We start from the raw sequence: 20727 nt of genomic DNA on the forward strand, positions 1-20727 counted from the left end.
CTACTATTGTATAGGTCAATGTCATTTGGGATTACGAGTTTTAATTTATGAATTTACGAGTGTTCTACGTATAAACTTTTAATGCGGCCATAATGTAAGTATGCTCCCCTCTTTAAATACGTTATTATTATTATTAGTAGTAGTAGTAACTTACCATGGCATCATACTGTAATGTTTTCATAAAGTACGCAGATGCGAAGCCCTTGTACTTCAAGAACCAGAGGGTTCCAGTAAACCGATCTCCGGCGTCAAGGAGAATCACATTTTGATGTGTGTATCGGATTTCTTTAACTTTTGTCGCCTCTCGTGCAATGCCACCGAAACACTCTCCCTTCTGGGCCTGTTCCACTGTACAGTCGCTAGAATACTTGTTGATCTGTTCAAAATGAGCATGAAAATCGTTTGTATGAAGTATAGTCAGATTAAAACAGCGTACGGACACTAGATCGACGACAGCAATAAAGAACAACAAGTGTGTCTTTGAAACGCCCATGATTTACCAGTAATCGCCAAGATACACCGTGAGTACGGTATCTAGTACAGGAATACTTCACCTCATCCGATCAAACATGATGTTTTATACTTGCCCCTGTTTACACTCTGATGCCTTAACTTTTAAACTTGCCCCTGTTTACGCTCTGTTACCTTAATTTGACCTTTGACCGGTTGGCAGACCTGAATCCTGTATAGTATATGCATCTGGAGTTCAACTGTTCATTCAACCTCATTAGAACACCGTCTCCTCTGCTATGTTAGTCGAGACTAATTCATAATCAGATACAGTAAATATTTGTCCTAGAAATCAGCGTCGCTGTCGCTTATTAGGTCTATTTTGAATCACGTATATTTTTCTTTCGTTATTTGTCTTCATTTCATTAAATTGTTCCCTATTTAGAACTTGTGGGACTGGACTCGTGGGTGTTAGACTCATACAACTATGCAAAACATGCACTTAAAGTTTCATATTTTTTTTTGATAACAAAACATGTTTTATATAGAATAATTTCATACATTTTACGACTTTTGACACACACCCCCATGTGATTTATAGGGCAATACCAATGCTAACTTCTGACAGAGGTTCCTTCTTACAGTCCCAATGTGGTTATTTGATCTGTTTTTAAAATAATTTTCAAATTCTTTCTTTAAAAAATTAACTCTTTTCATAATGTTGTGTTCAAACAACCAATATGCATCAGGTGTCATCTGCTTTACTTCTTGTCGTTTTGCATACACATCAAGTTCTACTGTATCTAATAGTACCTGGCATTCGCTACTAGATTCCGCAATAATAGACCACAAAACCTTAACTATAATTTGAATGGTTGTGGGATTGGACTCGAGGGTGTTGGACTCGTAGAGGCCTACATTAAAAATACATGTACTTTTAATTTTGTTTTTTTTTTGGGGGGGGTGCACCAGACAGATCCCCCCCCCCCAATCTAGCCAAAAAGTTGTAAAGGGTTTATGTGTTTATGTTTCCCCCGAAGGTGTGTTGTTTGGTTGCTGTTTTTTTTTTTTAAATTTAGAATTTAAGATTATTTAGTAATTTCGAAAGGGGTATTTCAAAATTTTTCCTAGCGTGTCTATAGGGTTGTTCATCCGAGAGTGATTTCCATTACCCTCTCCGAGTTCCTTCCCTTGTATTTTTGTCGACCTTGTTAGGGTCGCCTATGTCCCATGTTTGCTATATGAGTGTGCTATGTGTTATGATTGCTATTTTTTGTTTTCTTGTGGGGACAGCATATTGGGTCAAATCTATTCCCAGTTGTCTTATTTTCTCCCGTGTTTACATTACACCGGGAGTGTTCTTTTAATTTGGAATTTTCTGCGAGTAGCGTTATACTGTATATAACTTTAAAACCCTACTGGTTTATGTGTGCGCTATATGTCGCTCTCGTATATTGAGAAAGATTGAACTGTGCTCGAGGTGGGGTCTGTACTTTCTTTATTTTATGTATGTCTCCCATCTCGAGCAGGTTCTCTTTTATTTAAGTTTATGCCAAAGTTTCAAAATATTTTTAATTATATTTTGTCTTTTTAGTACAGTATGGAGCTGTACTATGGTTAGTATTTTTTATATAAAAAGGGGGGGGACCTAGTGTGATGTATTTATATTGTTAAAAGTGTCACTTATTTCTATATTTTTGTCATCCCTTCCATAAGGGTTCCTTTTCCAGACTCTTCCATGGGCCTGTTCACTTCGCGTAGCGCCATGTGGCATAGCCCCATGGCGTCCTTATCTGTACTTTCCTCATAGGGGATATTATCATCTGTTATCTATTGTTATCATCTGTCCACATGCTTTCATAGTTGTAATTTGTTATTTTGTATAGTGTATTTTTGTTAAAGTTCCCATCAAGGTACAAAAGGTTTTGTGGTTTGTATGTCTCATTTTTTTGTATTTCTATTATAACTTGTTCTCTATTGTTTTTGGTTTGCATGCATTGTAATATTGTGTGTGTTTTACTAAAAGGGCCTTTCTTACACAGTGGACACTTTGGGGGGTACTCTGACCATATGCCGTCTCACTGCAGCCTCTCCCGTCAACCATGCATCATGCATGTGTTTGAAGCAGAAGAGTTGGGCGAGGTTTCATTTTCTGTTATCATTGTATGATTTGTTTCTTGTAGCGTGCTATCTGGTTCGCTTGTTATTACAGTCTCTCTTGTTCCTTCTTTGCTGTCATATTCCGTTTCTGTTTCTGCTTCAATTTCTGTCTCTATTTTTGTTATTTCTTATTCTTCATTAGTCACGTCTTTTTCCTTTTCGCTCTCATTTTCGGTTCCCATTTCATCCTCATCTGTGTCTTCATCTTCCTTTATCTTTTTGGGTGTGCTTTTTCTTATCTCGGTTGGTTCTTTCATGGGTGTTGTATTTTTCTCTTGTGGTGATACGAAGTCCGCTTTTCTCTTTTGTAGGTTTCTTCTGGATAGGGGTGTCGACGTCAATGGTTTAATTCCCATCATTTCATTTTCTGCTTCTTCTTATGTTGTTTCTATTTCCAGTCCTTCAAATCTATTTTTGGAGAGTATATTACTCTCCCTTGCAGGTGTGTGGCTTTTTCCAGTTCTGTTCGGGCTCAAGATTTCTTCCCATTCCGAGTTTTTTTTGGCCATCTCCAATATTTGTAATGTCAATTTCCGGGAGTGAGTGTATGGTATCTTCTTCCGCTGCTTGCTTTTCTTCTGTTATCTGCCGGATTAAGCTGAGTATTTGTTCTTGATGTTCTTTTTGTTGTTGTTGTTGTTGCTGATCGATCTGTTTATTTGCGGTAACTTTGCTTACATAAGTTGTTTCATTTGCATTTATCTCTGTTGTTGCTCTTGTTCCTGGGCATTCTCTGGGGCCATGCCCTGTTTGATGGCATAAGGGGCACGCTCTGTCTTTTTCACAGCCCTTATACCAGCTTTTTAGTCTAAAACCTAATACATGGAAATATATAGGTATCCTCTTTGCCTCTTCTCTGTTCACGAAGATAAAGCGTATCCCGGATTTGATAGGGGCAAAGCCCCACACAGTAGCCATCTTGTGTGTGATGACTTTGGTTCCGAACTTTATTCAATCTTCTGCACCAGTTCCGTGTTATCAACTTCAAGTGGGAGACCCATAATATGTATTTCGGTTGCTTTGGGTTCGATTTCTCTTATAAATGGTGGTGTTTTGGTGACCGTAACCAGCATTCCTTTGATCTGTAGGGTAGCAGCAGAGGGGGCGAATCGGACATTTTGTCCAATCGTTATTTTGCTTAATTATTACTTTCTGCACTCAACGATCTAGTGTCGTCAGCGCCTGGTAAAAAAAAAACAACGTCGGTCCATCCTACACGATGGTGACGTCATTTGGTTTAATTAACACCTTCTGCGCGCCGATCCCCAGCGTCGTCAGCGTCCGGTAAGCACATCGACGACCGCGTCGATGTCATTGCCCCCCCTGCTGCTATGATCTTACAAACAGAGTGATCACTAACTCCTCCTCTTGCAGATCAATTAGGTTATTTGACTGATCGGTAAGTCTGAAATTAATTCTCGTTAAAAACCGATCATGGCATCGCATATAGACCGGATTAATCGGACTCTCAATGATCAAAAATCCCGGAGGGGCTGTTGGTGAAAACGAATAAAGGATATACCCCTGTTGAGCTTGATTTGATTGCTTGGTATCCACCTGATAACTCCCTTCGATAACATCACACACTAGATTGATCGCTATCACTGATGCGATATTTACGTTGTATGGAGCAATATGCCTACCACCATCTCCGTTATCGTATCTGAGGATAGTTGATGGGGGGGCGTCCGCGGGTGGATTCTCAGGCCATCCTAGTATGGTTCTTATTGAACTGTTATAAATATCAACAATATACCCCGGTGTGCTTATTTCAATCGTCGACGATAACGTCGGTTCATGAACCGTAATAGCGATTTTTGATTCTTTTCCTGTGATCGATTTTATCCTGCGTTGAAATTCTTTATTGATTTGTTCTATTTGGTATGACCCAGTTGGTATTGTAACCTCCTCCCAGTTTGGGGTCCCATCGGGTTTATTTGTCCGTGCAAAAACCAGCGAGTTATTAGGTTGTTGTCCGTTAAATGCGTCCGCTCGGATATTAGGCCAACTGTGATATACTCGCAATTTTGCCAGCGCTATTTCCTTTACTGGAACCGGTGATGGGAAGTTCACACTGAATTCGGGTTTCGTTGATGTTATCGATATCATACTTGTTTGTACCGGAGTGGTGTTCTCCGCGATCCGTTGAAGTAATTGAGACCCTTCGGGGTTCAGCGACATTATTATTATTCGTTGTTTTTAGTGTCTAATTTTAACAACCAGGTGGTTTCGGCTTCCAGTTGAAAATCCTCGATTTTTGACATCGCGGAGCTATATAACTGGACCATCGTGGAGAATTCAACATCGGATACGAACAAATTATCAATCGATAACGAGATCAACCCGGATAATTTCGAGTATGCGTCGGATACTATTTGATGTTTTACTGTATACTCGTTGAGTTTTTTCTGAAAACACGATGATATCTTCCTAGTGATTGCGTTGGCAACTCCAGCAACTGTTGTCATTGCGGAGACAGCGATTGGAACAGCGATCGGGGTTATCGTGGTCACCGTGGATAAAATAACACCGGCGCCAGCTACTATACCCGACACCGAGTACACGACCGCGTCGATGGCGGTTATTTTACGACGGTATTTTTTTATTTTTACACGGTATTGTTCGGAAAGCGTTTTCAAGTTCGCGGAGAATTCTTTTGCGGTATCGAATCGATATTGATGTGACGTCGGTGATACCTCTGATTCAACTTCCTTGGTGGTCATTTTTATTTTAAAAGAGCTAGTGTTTTTAATTACTTAGATTCGCTGCAAATTCCACATACCATGTAATGTTTGCCCGGGCTAGATTTCTATCAACGGCATAAATTGTAAACTGTTCAGTTGCGTTCTTGTCTATAATTGTTGATATTGTATTGTTAAACCCGGATGAACTCGACGATAATATATTAAACTGCATCATTGAAACCAGTGTCAGTCGATAAATACCCTTAACAGTTGCGGTGATATTTACTGTATTCTGTGTAGGAGTCCAATCGAATGATCCATGCCGAATTGTGTATACTGTGTTGATGATGTTCTCATGAGGGATTTTTATTTTTTCGAATTGCTCTGCTACTCTCGGTAGTCCGTCTTTAATCGCTTCAACATCAGTTTTAATCGTTCCTATTTCCTGTATATGCGTGTCCACATCTTTTTTGTTCGCTGCAACATTAGTTTTGATTGTTTCTATTTCCCGTGTATTCTCGGTTATACTTTTTTTGTTCGCTGCAACATCAAGTTTGATTGTTCCTATTTCATATGTATGCACGTCTATACCTTTTTTGTTCGCTGCAACATCAGTTTTGATTAATCCTATTCCCCGCCAATACGCGTCTACATTTTTTTTGTTCGCTTCAACATCAGTTTTGATTGTTCCTATTTCCTGTGTATGCGCGTCCACACTCTTTTTGTTCGCTTCAATATCAGTTTTGATTGTTCCTATTTCCTGTGTATGTGCGTCCATATTATTTATGATCGTTGTAACATCAGTTTTGATTGTTTCTATTTTCCGTCCATGCGAGTCTACATTATTTATGATCGTTGCAACATTAACGCCGATTGTTTCTATTTCCCGTTCATGCGAGTCTACACTCTTTTTGTTCGTTGCAACATTAGTTTTGATTGTTTCTATTTCCTGTCTATACGCAGTGATATCATTTATAGTTATTGTGATCTCATCCGGCTTGGTATTTTTTTTACCAAAGAATTTATCAAAGTTGTCATCGATCCTGTTAACATTTTTTCGTAACGAGGTAAATTGGCCCGACAGCGTCGTAAACTCCAAAATAGTATTTTTTATTGTTGCAAGATTTGGTTCGAATACTATCGGGTACCCAAAAAATCTATCGATAGTTGTTTTCACATGCCCTTCGAGTTCGATTATTGATCTATTCAACCTTATAACACCGTCTTGGATTAATTCTATCGTATTCTCTATCTGAAATATATGTCTACCCGGTTTGAGTAGTCCGTCGCCGGTATACAACGCTATGGTGCCATCGGCGGCATCACGCTGTCGTATTAAAACGTCATTCAGCGACACATTACTGGATTTCAATTTACCCTGGCGGTCTTGAAATACAACTATTTCGCCCGGGTCAACACTTGTTAGATTCAACATATCAGCGATTTCATCCTCAATTAGTTTTTTTATGTCGGCGGCGGCCGTTTCCGTGGATTCTTTTAGCGCCGAAACCGGTCGCCCCCAGATATCAATCATCGTTATTGTAAATGTTATTCTCTAAAATCCGTTGAGCTTCTACGACCCCACTAGTATATTCGTTTACAACCATATGAGGTGGTTTTCGCGATGATGAAATCGCCGCAAGTACGTTCAATACCTCACGGCCACATATCGGCGGGTCGCTTAACTGCTGTGTTGGCAACGTGGAATAAAAAACCCGGGCTGAACACGCCCGGATATACCGCATGAACTCTTTCGGCGGGGCTAACCCGTATGAATCAAAATAGACGATTGCACGCGGATCAATCGCGTATGCAACCCAATGAGTTCCCGCTCCGGAGGACCCATCGAGGTTAATTATGCCGGTTTCAATATTCCTTGGTGCCGCCGGTAATTGATCCCTCATAAAAACACCTCTGAAGTTTTTTATCGCTAACGCGTTTGCGGCGTCTATTAAATCAAAATTAGACATTGGAGTCATTGACTCAGGAGTCATTGACTCCCGAGTCAATAAACGGTTCCTGGTAGTCTTAGACCCTTTCCCGAATACCATGAATACGGGGTTCCCGGTAGTCTTAGACCCTTTCCGGCCACGGGTCGTTTTTTTTTGTAGCCTTTCCCGGTTGCCTTCTTTAATGCCATTCCCGCCGCGGTACCAACGGCTCCTAACGCCGCCGCCTTAGCCACTGCTGGTGCGGCCGCGGCAATCAACGCTGGAATCGCAGCTAACAGTGGAAATATCCCACCGGTCCTTTCCATGTTTTTAATTGCTGCGGCTGAAAAATCTATTTGAACACCCTTTTTATTCTTCATCGCATCATTGAAATGTTTTATTTGACGCGCCGTCAACGATATCTTATGATTACCACCCGCCATCTGTGACGGCTTCAGCGTTATTGTGGTTCCGCATTGCTTAGCCGACTTTGATCGTAATTTCTTGACTTGACCATCAGTCAACTCTACACTGACGACACTATACGACATTTTATTGTAAACGCGTTTGTGCTTTCAATTACATGTTTTCCACTGGTGCATCAACGATTCTCATTCGTCCACCAACACCTTCCAACAGCATTGATTTATCGCTGAGAATGACAGCAACCGCTCTATAATTAACACCACCCGGGGCTATACGAGCTCTGAAGTGTATATCAACGACGGATTGTCTCGTTAAATCAAGATGTTCCAACGAAAAGTAATAAATCGGATACAGGTTTTTAAAATCAAGTTGTGATATTTGCAAACCAGTGTCGACGTTTTGATCACGACCCATATATGACAGCAATCGATGATACACACGTGCGATATGGTTGTTGTCGTAATTAAGCTGTATATCCTCGGATGGTTCCTGTTGTCCGTTTATTCTCAGCGAAACATCCCTGACTCCTAATTGATCAAATATCATATGGCTGCGTTCTTGATTACCCAATCGTTCCCTATTCTGCAGCGCTATGAATATATGACGCGGGGCTGAAACACCCTGTTTTGATGCTAGGTGCCATGTAAACGTATCGGCGACGTTATCTTCTTTAGCATCAGTTGTTACCGCTAGCCAACTCAACAGCGATTTCCCTCCCTGTTCCATAAATGCTAACAATCGTGCTTCCGTGGTAACTGATGGAGTCAGCACCGGCATCCACAATGCCATTTTAGTTAAAATGACTTTACCGGCAGCGACGCCAGCAGCATGCCATATTGCATTGTTATCATCGCCCCTTCGCGTCAGCGCGATTGTATGCTTAGCCCCATAGACAACTTTTCTGACATTTCTGCAGAATCCAAATATGTGATGGAGTGGAATCGCGCATGAAAACTTTCGGCGTGGTCCTTGCAACATTCCTACTCGTGCTGCGAATCCTAGATTGTAATCATTGTTGGTGCTTTTTATAATATTGAAATTAGCGCCTGGTCCTGCTCTGCGGTCTGGGTTATTTGCTTCAGCCTGTGGGTCAGTTGCGGTATCTCTTTCCACCAGCACGTTGATGTACTGAAGATGGTCAGCGTTATTGGTGGTGTCCTTCGAAAACATCATAGATGGGCCCGCCGATCTTGTATAATCATCCGAGTATCTCGCCAACCCAATTATCGTTGTTGCAACATCAACCTCGCGTTCTACTGATTCAATTTCTCGCCCGTCAATAAGATATCTGGCGCTCTCAAATAACGCCATGATACCGTTGTTGACGAAGCCAACTCGAACACGATGGTCATCTGCGTATGGTGCATTATCGGCGGCATTTGTCACGAGTTCTCCCTCGATTTCGATAAACGCTTCACACGGCAAAAAGTATTTACTGGTATCTTGGACTTGAAGTTCAATTCGCGATCGTAGGTCAGGTTGCGCTGCATAATAAGAATAATATTGATAATCACGGACAGAATCATCCCTGCGCACTGGGGCGTCCATATCAAACGCGGGATCAGCGGTTCGCGCAAACATTTTATTATTTATCATGTTGACGTTTTCAATTGCGATTTTTTCGTCGTAAATTCTTTGAATTTAAACCACTCCCCGCTATCGCGTTCATGAGCGCGTTGGTTGCCGCATCGGCGGATGGCTCAGCCATTGATGGCTTCGTCGCCAACGACTGAGTCGTCGCCGCCAACGACTCTAATTTTTCTTCCACGGCGTTATTTATTACTTTACTGACATTTGCAGGCATCACTGTCGTTGATGGCATCTGTTTTTTTCTCCTGGATTTCACCAACGACATTAGTTTGTCCCGCGCGGCTGAAAGCGCCTTTCCGGCAACATCTCCAATAGCACTAATACCCTTATCACGAATAACATCAATAGCCTTCATTCCTAATTGTTTGGCTAACGGCGCTACTTTTGGAGCCATTCTTGTAAATAACCCCGCAATGGTGCTACCGAGACCATCTCCATAGTACGCGCGGTAAACAGGCAATCGCGAGTTTACCACGTAGACGAGTACTGGTTTATCATGGTTGTAGTGTATGATCATCCTTATTAAAAACACCAGTTTTCCAATTAATCATCCACGAGTTCGTCTATGAGCGTTCGATATGCATTAATGTCCATAATACCGCCTGCAAATAACCGCTTGCAAATATCAGCGGCCTCATTGATTATTTCCGGAGAGTTATTTCCGGCTCGTTTTCCTCCGATTAGTACTTCCAGCCGTGATATATCACTGAGAACACTACCAGGACAGGTAACGCCGTAGGATTCTTTACCAACAGAGTATCCTTTTCCTTTTTTTGGTGTTATACTCTTAACTTCCTTGTGGAATGCGTCGTAATCGGATTTACTACGATGTGGTAATGCATCTTTATGTTTACTCGCTAAATACACTATTCTTGCCCAGTCCTTTAACGACTTTATATTTTTCTCGTAACCGCTATTGATATGCTTCTTATCTCGTATGCTCTTAGCAAAATTGTTGGCAGCAAAATTAATTAATTCTTCCCTGTTGCTGAAGCCTCTAATTTCATCTATTGTGCTCTTCTTGAGTACAATACGGGGTATATTCCCCTCTTTTTCTTCCGGTATTTCTTCTTCTGGTGTTTCTTCGGGTATTTCTTCTTCTGGTTCTTTCGCAGTAGCGCCTAGTTCTTCCTCGTCGGCCATTGTAACATAAGGTTCTTGTGGTTCGGTTATAGCGAGTGGTGGTGGCCTCCGTGTTGTAGCAGCCGCTATTTTCGCAGGGAGTGTTTCTAAAGACCTTTTTGTTTGTTCGGTCTCTGCCGCTATCTTTTCAAGCGCACCAAGAACGGGTACAGTTGCCGCCGTAACATCTTTGGTCGCTTTAGTTACCGGGGCAAACAGTTGTTCGCTTCCAACAGTAAAATCAGTTTGCATTTGTTGCCGCGTTTGAAGTTGTTCTCGGACCCTGTCTCGTAACGGTATGAACTTTTTAAGCGCTGCTAGCCGCTCTCTGGCTAGCCGAGTAGTAAGTGATTCGCCTACCATTATTGCAATTGCGAAGCAATTTCTAATTTCTCGCCGGAGTTTTCGTCTATAATCCTTCTAATGTTTTTGATCTTACTAGAAATCTCCCGGCGTCGTTCATAAACACGTCCGAGTTTTTTTCGTATTATTTCAACGGCAGTAAATAGTCCAATGAATGCATTTGCGTCATTGTGGTACAAGTTTTCATTAATCGTATGTTGTAATCGTTTTATAAAAAAGTACTCGCGGGCCAGGGTAAAACGCCCCCGTTTTGATTGCTCGTTAATAATTTCATAATCGGATAATATTTTTTCACTGTCGAGACCATCAGATAATTCAATTCCTTGATTTTTTAATTTTGAAATCTCGGCTAATATATTATTGATGTCTTCGATATTCATTATTCTTATAGAACATCTTGTTTTTAAATAAAAAAAATGAAACCCCCGTGTATCAATTCCGAGGTGTTCATACTTTGTTTTCTTCCGGAACGGACAATTTATTGTCAGCGCCGGTGGCCTTGTCAGCGCCATAGGCGCCGGTGACTTCGTCACTCGCTGATATTTACATATGAAAATCGAATTCTGTGTCCGGTCCTTTTTGAGATCGCTGTTTGATATACTCGTTCTGCAACAAATCGTACTGAGGCCCTACAAATGTCGAAATATTTTCCTGCCGCATGCATGGAGTGAAATGTTTTTTCCTCGTGCGTTGATGTATTAAACGATTTGACACCTCTTGCTTGATTTGAACACTTACCAGTTTGGCCTTTTTTAATATTTTCGCTCTGAGAGATAGCTTGCAGATTACACAGTCTGTTATCTTGACAATTAGAATTAATGTGATCAATAACGAGGCCATCTTTGATCAATCCGTTAAACGCTTCATATACCACCCTGTGAACAAAATACGTCTTCTTTCCAGCACTAAATTGCAAATACCCCCGATTATTCACGGTACCAACCGGCTTCTTCAGTTTGCGGTTTCTAACAATGCCGTCGCGAGATGCCTCGTAACTGACGAGCACAGGATGCGGCTGAAATTCTTGGTCCATTTGTATAATAATACTATTTGTCTAATTTATTATTTGGTTTAATTATAAATCTTTCAACGTAGTCTTGGGGGGTTTTGATGACGAAGTCTGCGGTAGGGTCAATGACGGCGTTTTTAATTCGCTTGTCATAATAGCGTTTTAGTTCCCTGTATCGCTTTCCGCCACAATTAATACATAACTGTGATTTTCCTCTTACACCGACGTGGCAAACCAAGCACGGGAGAGGGCCAAGAGAACCATTACGAACGCTTTGTAAATGGTATCCGCAGAATTCACCTCTACATGATTTATTGCACGGGGTTGTCGACCCAATCATCAACCATTTGCAGTGATTCATTATACTATATTCTTTCATTTAAATACTTGTTTTAATTATATGGATGAGTTTGAGAGATTGGCAGCAATTAAGCCCCGGAAAAATATTAAATTCAATCTCGATAGAGTCCTCAAGGACACACCAAAAGCGTTAATAAACGATAAAACCCTGTTGAATAAAATACGCGATTGTATCAATGAATTCAAGCGTGATGGCGCATCTCACAGTTGGTCAACATTTCGAATTGATGGCATTGTTGATGCTACCATGAACGACAACCGCGCAGCAACGATAATATCACAACTTGACGGTAAAAGATATTTCTTCAGAGTAAAATTCATTGTCCGGGTGAAATCAGGCGATTGGATCATACGTGATAAATTTGAACCGGTTCTCAGCGACAAGAAAACAGTCATTGTCAGCCGCGACTCCAAGCCGGGGTTGTTAACCGGAATTGACAGACCATACTATGAACGAGCGTATCCTGAAACAGCAGTTGTTTATGGAATATACCCGTTAAATAAGAAACCTGATATCGGAAAACTGAAACCGATGAAACAGTCAACCGGGATAAATTGTGTAGCAGAACGAATAATAGAGCATTTTACAAATGCGTGTCGAGGAAACAAATTGACTGATTTACGACGTAGCAAAATCAACCAGTGGGAACTAACCGTAAAAGAGCGTGGAGCGACCATCAGCGACATAGCGAGATTAGAAACATCGCTGAGATTTCCAATAACCGTTACAACAATAACCGGTGAAGTATTATACGAATCAAAGTACAAATCGAAGGGAGCCCCAATCAAAATTATTGATCATAACGAACACGCATGGACGCCCGCGATCACAATATTTCCACGGGATAGAACAGTAAAGTATATACCCGAAGAATTCCTGGGAGAACAATTCTCCAAGGACGGTTTTCTCGCGGAGAGGAAACTATTTGATGCTATTGCCTACTTGTGTAAAAACGACCCTGTATCAGTGTGGTTACTTCGCAGCGCTGAAAACGATGCGGATACCTTTGATCAGTTTGTAAGACCAAACGGCGAATTATATCGTACTGAAGCATTTCACAACAGGATGAAAAAAACCGCCATGGAATTTGAAGAGCATGATGAACAACTGCTAACAAATTGTTTTACGATTCCATCGGTTGTAGCTCATGTTGCAGCAAGGAAAAATGCGTGGAGACCAACGCGCAAGGAATTTTTACCAGATGTACAATCCAGTTGTTTGGAATACTATCACGGTGGACTATGGAACACTGAATACAACCGCGACGCTATGATTTCCGTTGATATGGTTGCCTGTTATCCAGCGAGTTTTCTCGGGTATGGATCCGCCGCTGAGTATTTCAAACGATTTGGACACCCCAGACATGAAATGACTCGTGTTGCTATTAATGGACCACTGCCTGATTTTGATTTAACCGGATTCGCTCGCATAGTATCATTTGAATTCGCGGCAGGACTCCATCGCTGTTGCTATATTTGGATCGGTAGACACATAGCTGAAAAGAAGTGGTTGCCAATAGCGCTGCTACGGTATATGATTGATTGTAGCATGCTAGTTTCGTTGATTGTCAGTGACGCGATTATATCATACCGGGCGCAGACTGAAGTCTGGTTACCAGAACCAGAGCGTCTAGATAGCATAATTGATGAATCCAGAAAACACATTGATGCCGACGAGGAATATATCATCGAATGGTCCAGGAGGATATTCAACCAACGAAACCACGAGGCAAAAGATCTCGGTAGAAGAATAATTGGTAAGTTTACACAAGGTGGAAAAAACTGCGATTACAAACGATATTGCTCACGGCTGATTATAGATGACGCAGAATATGATTTCGTAATCAAGGACGCAGTGGCAAAAAATAGATACGTGAACTGCAAAACAGCTTTCTTGTCCAATGGAACGAGGTTGGGTACAGTTGTTACCTACAGCGATGGAGACAGCCCGGCGTATCCACATTTGAGGGCGTCTATGCTGGGTTATGCCGCTATCAATTTATTCTCGATGATAAATAGATTTCCCGATACCGCGGTTAGAGTAGCAGTTGATTCGTTTTATATTGACGTAGCGTATAAGGGAAACGTAACCGAGTTTACTAGTCCGGACGAGAGTTGGGGTACATGGAGAATTAAAGAAGAAATACGACGCGATTATTCCCCGTCAGCAAATGTCATCGTTGAGAACAATTACCTACGCGGTGATAAATTGTCAGAATGGTCTAATGCACCATCGTGTTCTGATCCAATTTGTAGACACAAGACGGTTTATTTAAGCGGCTGTGGCGGGTCAGGAAAGACGACTCGGGCAATTGAATTATTTCGAACGCGGGCAAGTATAATCGTGCTTACACCGACCCATAGACTAGCGCGAGAGATAAAACAACGAAATGTTGACGCCGTTACTTATCACAGCTTTTTTCGATACAGCGGCGGTGAGTGGACTCCTGATCGAATGGGTGAAAAATTTATTCCCGACATTATCATCTGGGATGAGATATGTACTGTTTCGTTAGATACTTTACAAATGTTTCTTGAGTGGTTGCTGCGCGCGAATACAGCGGTAATCATGTGTGGGGACCATGGCCAACCACCACCATTTGTCGGCGAGGGTCCACATGATTGGTTAAAGGGTTTTGTGGACTATTATGAAGAAACCGATACTGATTACCGAGCACTTGATGAACAACTGCGCGAGGTTAAAAAACTAATCAGATTACAGCCGGATAGAATTCAATGTGAAATAATCCGCGAGGTGATTCCGGAAACGCCGTTAAATGAATTCTGGGAAACATGGAGACCAAACGATTTGATTGTAGCGAGCAGAAAGATAGTCAGAGACACACTTCAGCGGAAGTTGTTTGCGTTGCATAAGGAAAAGTTTCCAACGCGTCCAGTGCCGTTATGTTATAGACCCGCGGACACACGGCGGCAGAACATTGAAGTTGAAATCCCTGGCCCGACAGCGTCAGGGACAAAAAAACAAGTTCTCGTGCTGAATGATATCGTGCTCGTTGATATCAGCGTCGTCGAGGACGCGCTATGTGCTGATAAATCCCCGTGGACACTAGGATACGCAACAACAATACATTCCTCGCAGGGACTGACTATCACGGACACAATTGTTTGGATGGTTGATAATCGCATCGAATGGTCGAATCTAGTCTATCTTGCAGTGTCCAGAGTACGAAGGATAAATCAGCTTCGAAGAATTGTTATTGACGGAGCCGGTGACGGAGTCACTGACGAAGCCGGCGACAAAGTCACCATCGATGCAAGCGTCATTGATAGAAAACTCTCGGGTTACCGCCAACAGGATAAAAAAAAACAGCGGCGTTTTGATATTGATGCCGAATTAATAATTGCGTTACGACAACAACAGAATAATCACTGCGCGAGTTGCAATTGTGTAATGCGCTGGCGTTATTCGGATAAAGACGCTCGCCAATTTACCGTGGACAGGATCGATAACAGTCTCGGTCATATCCGTGGTAATGTGAGGTTGACCTGTCTTGAGTGCAATAGACGCAACGGCGCTAGTTAAGACCACGTGGGGGTAATTGAGTATCGTTAGGTATCACTTGTAGTTGCTCGCGTGTAAATCCGCGCTGAGGAGCAGTTGAATCCAGTCTATAGATCGGTGGTCTACCAGTTGATCGTGTTATCGTTGATATGTTATGTGTGGTAACACTCCAAATAGGATCAGTAGCTCTTTTTTTACCACCTTCAAGCTCTCCTGGTTCATATAGATATCTGACAGTGACATCGCCGAGAATCGGCTTGGAAACGCTATCTATTTTTGATCTTCCGGGTATATACTCGTATTTAATCGCGTCGCTGGGCTTCATGTTGATTGCTCGGGTAATCTCGTTATTTAACGCTGCAATTACACCTGGCAACCTTTTAACCCATTCACGAGATCGTTTTTCTTGGATGAATTCCTTCGCGTATTGATATCCAAATAACCGTTCAGCGAGAGTCCGATTGAATCGTTCAACAATTGCCTGATCACGATGTAGCGCAGTATGACCTCGTCGTATCGCGACGCTATGATGTTTCAGCGTTGATAAAACAGCGCCGCGAAATTCACTACCGGGATCAACTTGTAATAGATTTGGCCAGCGCAGAGGGCCTCTTCGATAAATTCTTTCAAACGCAGCGGCTACTTCAGTTGCCGACTTTGTTTTTAACGGCTCCGCTTGTTTGTATCGACTCGCAACATCAACTACGGTTAGCGCGTATTTGTAACCGTTGTCATGCGGCAAAAATAGTATATCAGCCTGATGAACTTCATTAGGTACGCTGACATCAAAGCGCGAGAAGTTGATTTGTTTAGGCGGTGGTAGATAGATTTGCCATATAGCCTGTTTGGATAACCAATTAGCCGCAGTGGTCTTTGTTACCTTTGCAGCGCTTGCAAGCTTACCAATTGCGGCCTTCCCCTTCCAGTATCCTCTCGGAGAATAATAGATGGATTCCATGTTGTTATTATAAACGCTATCGTTTTCAATTACCAGCGCGAGAAGCTCCGCTTCCAATCATTAATTTACCTTTCATAGCCGATTTTACCAACCATGAAGCCAATTTTTCTTTGAATGATTTATCAGGAATAGCATTTAATGCGTGAATTAATTTTACATCCGCGATATGACGCTGTTGCAGATCGCTACTTTTGTAAGCAACATCATGAGCATGACACGCTTTATCGATAGCGTTTATTGGATACTCACCGGGTTTGGGCTGATTTTGATCATCGAGTCTGATATCTAATCGTGTTCCGGGGCCACAGTAGCTATATCCTGGGAGGTGCTTTTCTCCTGGATACTTTGCCCACGGTGTTCCGGGGAGTTTTGATAACTTGGCTGCGATGTCACCTCCTCGCTTTTTTTTAAAACATCTCCGGGTCTAATAGAAATAAATCTAAATTTCTTTGTACCGCATTGTACACACTTGCCAGTAAGGGCCGATCTGTTATTTCTTGTTGTAGCGGTTGTCATATCATTTGTGCCAGTACGTACTCTACACTTCACACAATATAGATCCATAATTTATGTATAGAGATATGAATATAATTGATTTTTCGGCGACTAAAACAAGAGAACCAGTTAAGCATGTTGCAGCGTTACCAAACTCGATCCGGATGATTATCATCGGACCATCTGGATCCGGCAAGACGCAATTGTTACTCAATTTAATAATGAGATGGATGAAGTGGGATAAGTTGTATTTGGTTGCTCCTAGCGTAGATGATCAACGATGCTACGAGGTGTTGAAAGATTTCAACGAGAATGCATCAGCGATCGCTAAAAAAAATGTTATTGAGTTTATTACAGATATCAATGATGCACCAGGTATTGATGATATTGATGGCGACGTTAACAATCTAGTCGTGTACGATGATGTTATGTTAGACAATCAAAAAAACCCAGCTAGGATATTTTCCAGAGGCAGGCATAAAAACACTGACGTGATATATGTCACTCAACGATACACTCAGATTCCAAAAGTAATTAGAGACAACTGCAATATTCTTGCTGTATTCAACGGCGTTGATACACACACGCTACGAAATATTTGGCAGACATGGTGCGGCGGTGACATGGACTTTAATGGTTTTCGAAACTTCTTTAGTCATGCTCAGTCGACCCCACATGGATTCGTAACGATAAATTTACATGATCCTCGGACACGATATCGTATCGGACTTGACCAAATATTCGGTTAGTTGTAAATAATTTTCATTGTAAATAACCACTTAGCAGCAGAGGGGGCGATGACATCGACGCGGTCGTCGATGTGCTTACCGGACGCTGACGACGCTGGGGATCGACGCGCAGAAGGTGTTAATTAAACCAAATGACGACGCGACGATCCCCCAACGACGTCGTCGTTTTTTTTTTACCAGGCGCTGACGACACTAGATCGTTGAGTTGCAGAAAGTAATAATTAAGCAAAATAACGATTGGACAAAATGTCCGATTCGCCCCCTCTGCTGCTAGGGTATCCGTCTCTATTAGGGGGGTTCTCTGTTTAGGGTATAACACTAGTTTATTGAGCCCTCCATTTTACAGTGCGTCTATTTTTCCTATGTCGATTCCTAGGGTGTTTAGTGCTTTTAGTATCTCACTTTGCCTCGGCATGGTTTGTGTTATCCCGAAGTCCAGTGTCTGTACTCCCTCGGGGTGGCAAACAATGAGTCTCGTGTCCTCAACCATGGTTTGGAAATATTACTCAAGTCTAGAGCCCCGCGGCGCTGACCTGGCTGGCATTGTACCTCCTTCTATGTTTTCCGGGTAGGCGTTTGAGCTGAAGTCAAGGCTGAAAGGTCGCACACTACTATAATTATGCTATGCTAAGAACAATCTTGTTTTTGGGGAAATTAAGGCGGTCAATGTGTCTCAAAAATAGGTTTTTGTAAATCTCTTTAAGCCAATGTTTGTTGTTTCTTTGGTATTATGTTGGTAGCTTAAGGCAAAAGATTTAAAACAAAAGGTTTAAACTGAGGTAAGTATATATCTCAGTCCTGCCGGCTGCATGCTAATCCCAGCCGGGATTAATACATGCAGTAAATAAAGTCGAGATAGAATGTATGGTTAAATACAATATCAAATATACAAAAGGTGTTTGTGTGTATAAACGTCTCACCAAAATTCTCACTTAAACTTGCTTTGTCCTTGCTTGGTACGCGCCATTGCCAAATACAAACTGTACTTCTCAACAAGGAGTGTAAGAATAACCACAAGCAAACCGGTTATAACGCACTTTTCTATCAGTACGTGTCAGGTAACATTTTCCAGTACAGTAAAAACTGGAAGGCGTTGTATTCAGATGTCAGGAGGTAGTGGTGGCATGATGTGAGAGATTTCGCACTCCGTATGGTGCTACGGTTATCGTTATCTAGGAGATGATCGACCACGGTGTTATTACACGGTTCTAGTAAATAATACTATAAAATATGACATCAATGAATGAATAAAGAAGATCTGACCCGAGATATAGAAAAGAACAAAATGAACCTTTGTATGTAAAATATAACAATTAAATCAATCATATAAATAAAATGAAATTGAACATGACATTTGAATTATTCACTTTTTCTTAGAAATAGAGTTTACAATTTTTTATGCAAAATACAATTGACCATTCTCTGATGCTTAGAAGAAATTTCATCATACAATTGAGTGACTTTTCGAACTCAAATTGCCGGCATCTAGACATCACTTGGTGCCTCCGTTCCTATCCAAATCAGTGTTGGCAATGGGTGGGCAGTAATAAATAAATGCATTTTGGTAAGTCTCTCCAAATATCACCCACCCACCCACCTCTCTCTCTCTCTCTCTCTCTCTCTCTCTCTCTCTCTCTCTCTCTCTCTCTCTTCGGGTCGCTAACGGTCCAATGTGCAGAACAGTTAGGAGCTACTATTTCGTCAAAAATAAAAATATAATACCCAACCTAATACGTGTCAGATTTTCTTCTCTGGGATAGAACAATATTCACATTCAATATTACGTCAGATAACGTTTATCGAAAAGCAATACAATAAGGTATGGTCATCTCGCCACTTAATACGCAGTCATAACCATCTTAAAGTGAATTTGTGCCTTTTCTAGCGGATATTTGCATCCTACTGGAATATCATATAATTATACCTCCTAGGTAAACTATTACATCCCACTTTCATGTTGACGACTAGACCAGGTTACAATGTTGCCACACAGGGGTAAATATGAGAGAAAATGTTAAGATTGTTTGTATTGCTCTTTCAATCCACTTGTGCGTTGTTATTGTTTTCTCCTATTTTTAGAATCTCGTCCGGCCATTAATGGGCGAGATATACCACCTGAGCCAAATGTGAAAAGAGCAGAAAAGAAACTTTATTAGATAATAATAATAATAATAATAATAATAATGAGGACTTTGTATAGAGCCTAATCTTTAGAAGCTCTAAGCGCTTTACAACATTAGACAACACCTATAAGATAAAACATTTATATAATAATATGATTCCAAAAGCAAAAAGCACCATGAAATTCGAAAACATAAAAATATGCTGAGAATATTTAAGGTAGGAAACATTATTAGGTCTTTAAGTTTGTTCTTGCAGTCGAAATAAGTGAGTTTTAAGAGCACTCTTGAATGTGATCGCTGTATATTTGTGTCTAAGTTCAGTGGGCAATTCATTCCACGTTGCTGGACCCTAGTATGCAAAAGAACTCTGTCCATATGACTTTGTTTTCATAGCTGGAATAATGAGTATACTATTGTCAGAAGAGGAGCGTAAGTATCTTGCTGGTGTGTACACACGGGTGAGGTCGGATATGTATGTTGGACAAGAGTCCGTCAGTGAAACGTAGCACAGAGAACAAATTTTGTGTTTGATTCTGGATCAAATGGATAGCCAGTGGAGGGTAAAGAGCAGCGAGGAGGTGTGCTCTGATTGTGGTACTCTATGTATGATCCGAGCAGCTGTATTTTGAACTTTTTAAGTTTCTGGAGTAAATATTGAGATGAACCAGACAGAATTGAGTTACAATAGTCCAGTCTTGAAAGTACTAATGAACACACAAGTGTTTTAGTGGCATCAACGGAAAGGGATTTGCGAATGAAGCTGATGCGTCTCAGCTCAAGATAC

General features: G+C 41.4%; 1 pseudogene; it reads right to left on the bottom strand.

Moving 5' to 3' along the window:
• Positions 1–493, bottom strand: part of LOC149773016 (snake venom 5'-nucleotidase-like) — a 31821-nt pseudogene extending 31328 nt beyond the window's left edge.
• Between the last annotated feature and the right edge of the window lie 20234 nt (positions 494–20727).

The sequence above is a fragment of the Sinohyriopsis cumingii genome, unplaced genomic scaffold (genome assembly GCF_028554795.1).
Source record: "Sinohyriopsis cumingii isolate HCF-2022 unplaced genomic scaffold, ASM2855479v2 utg000913l, whole genome shotgun sequence".
Taxonomy (NCBI): domain Eukaryota; kingdom Metazoa; phylum Mollusca; class Bivalvia; order Unionida; family Unionidae; genus Sinohyriopsis; species Sinohyriopsis cumingii.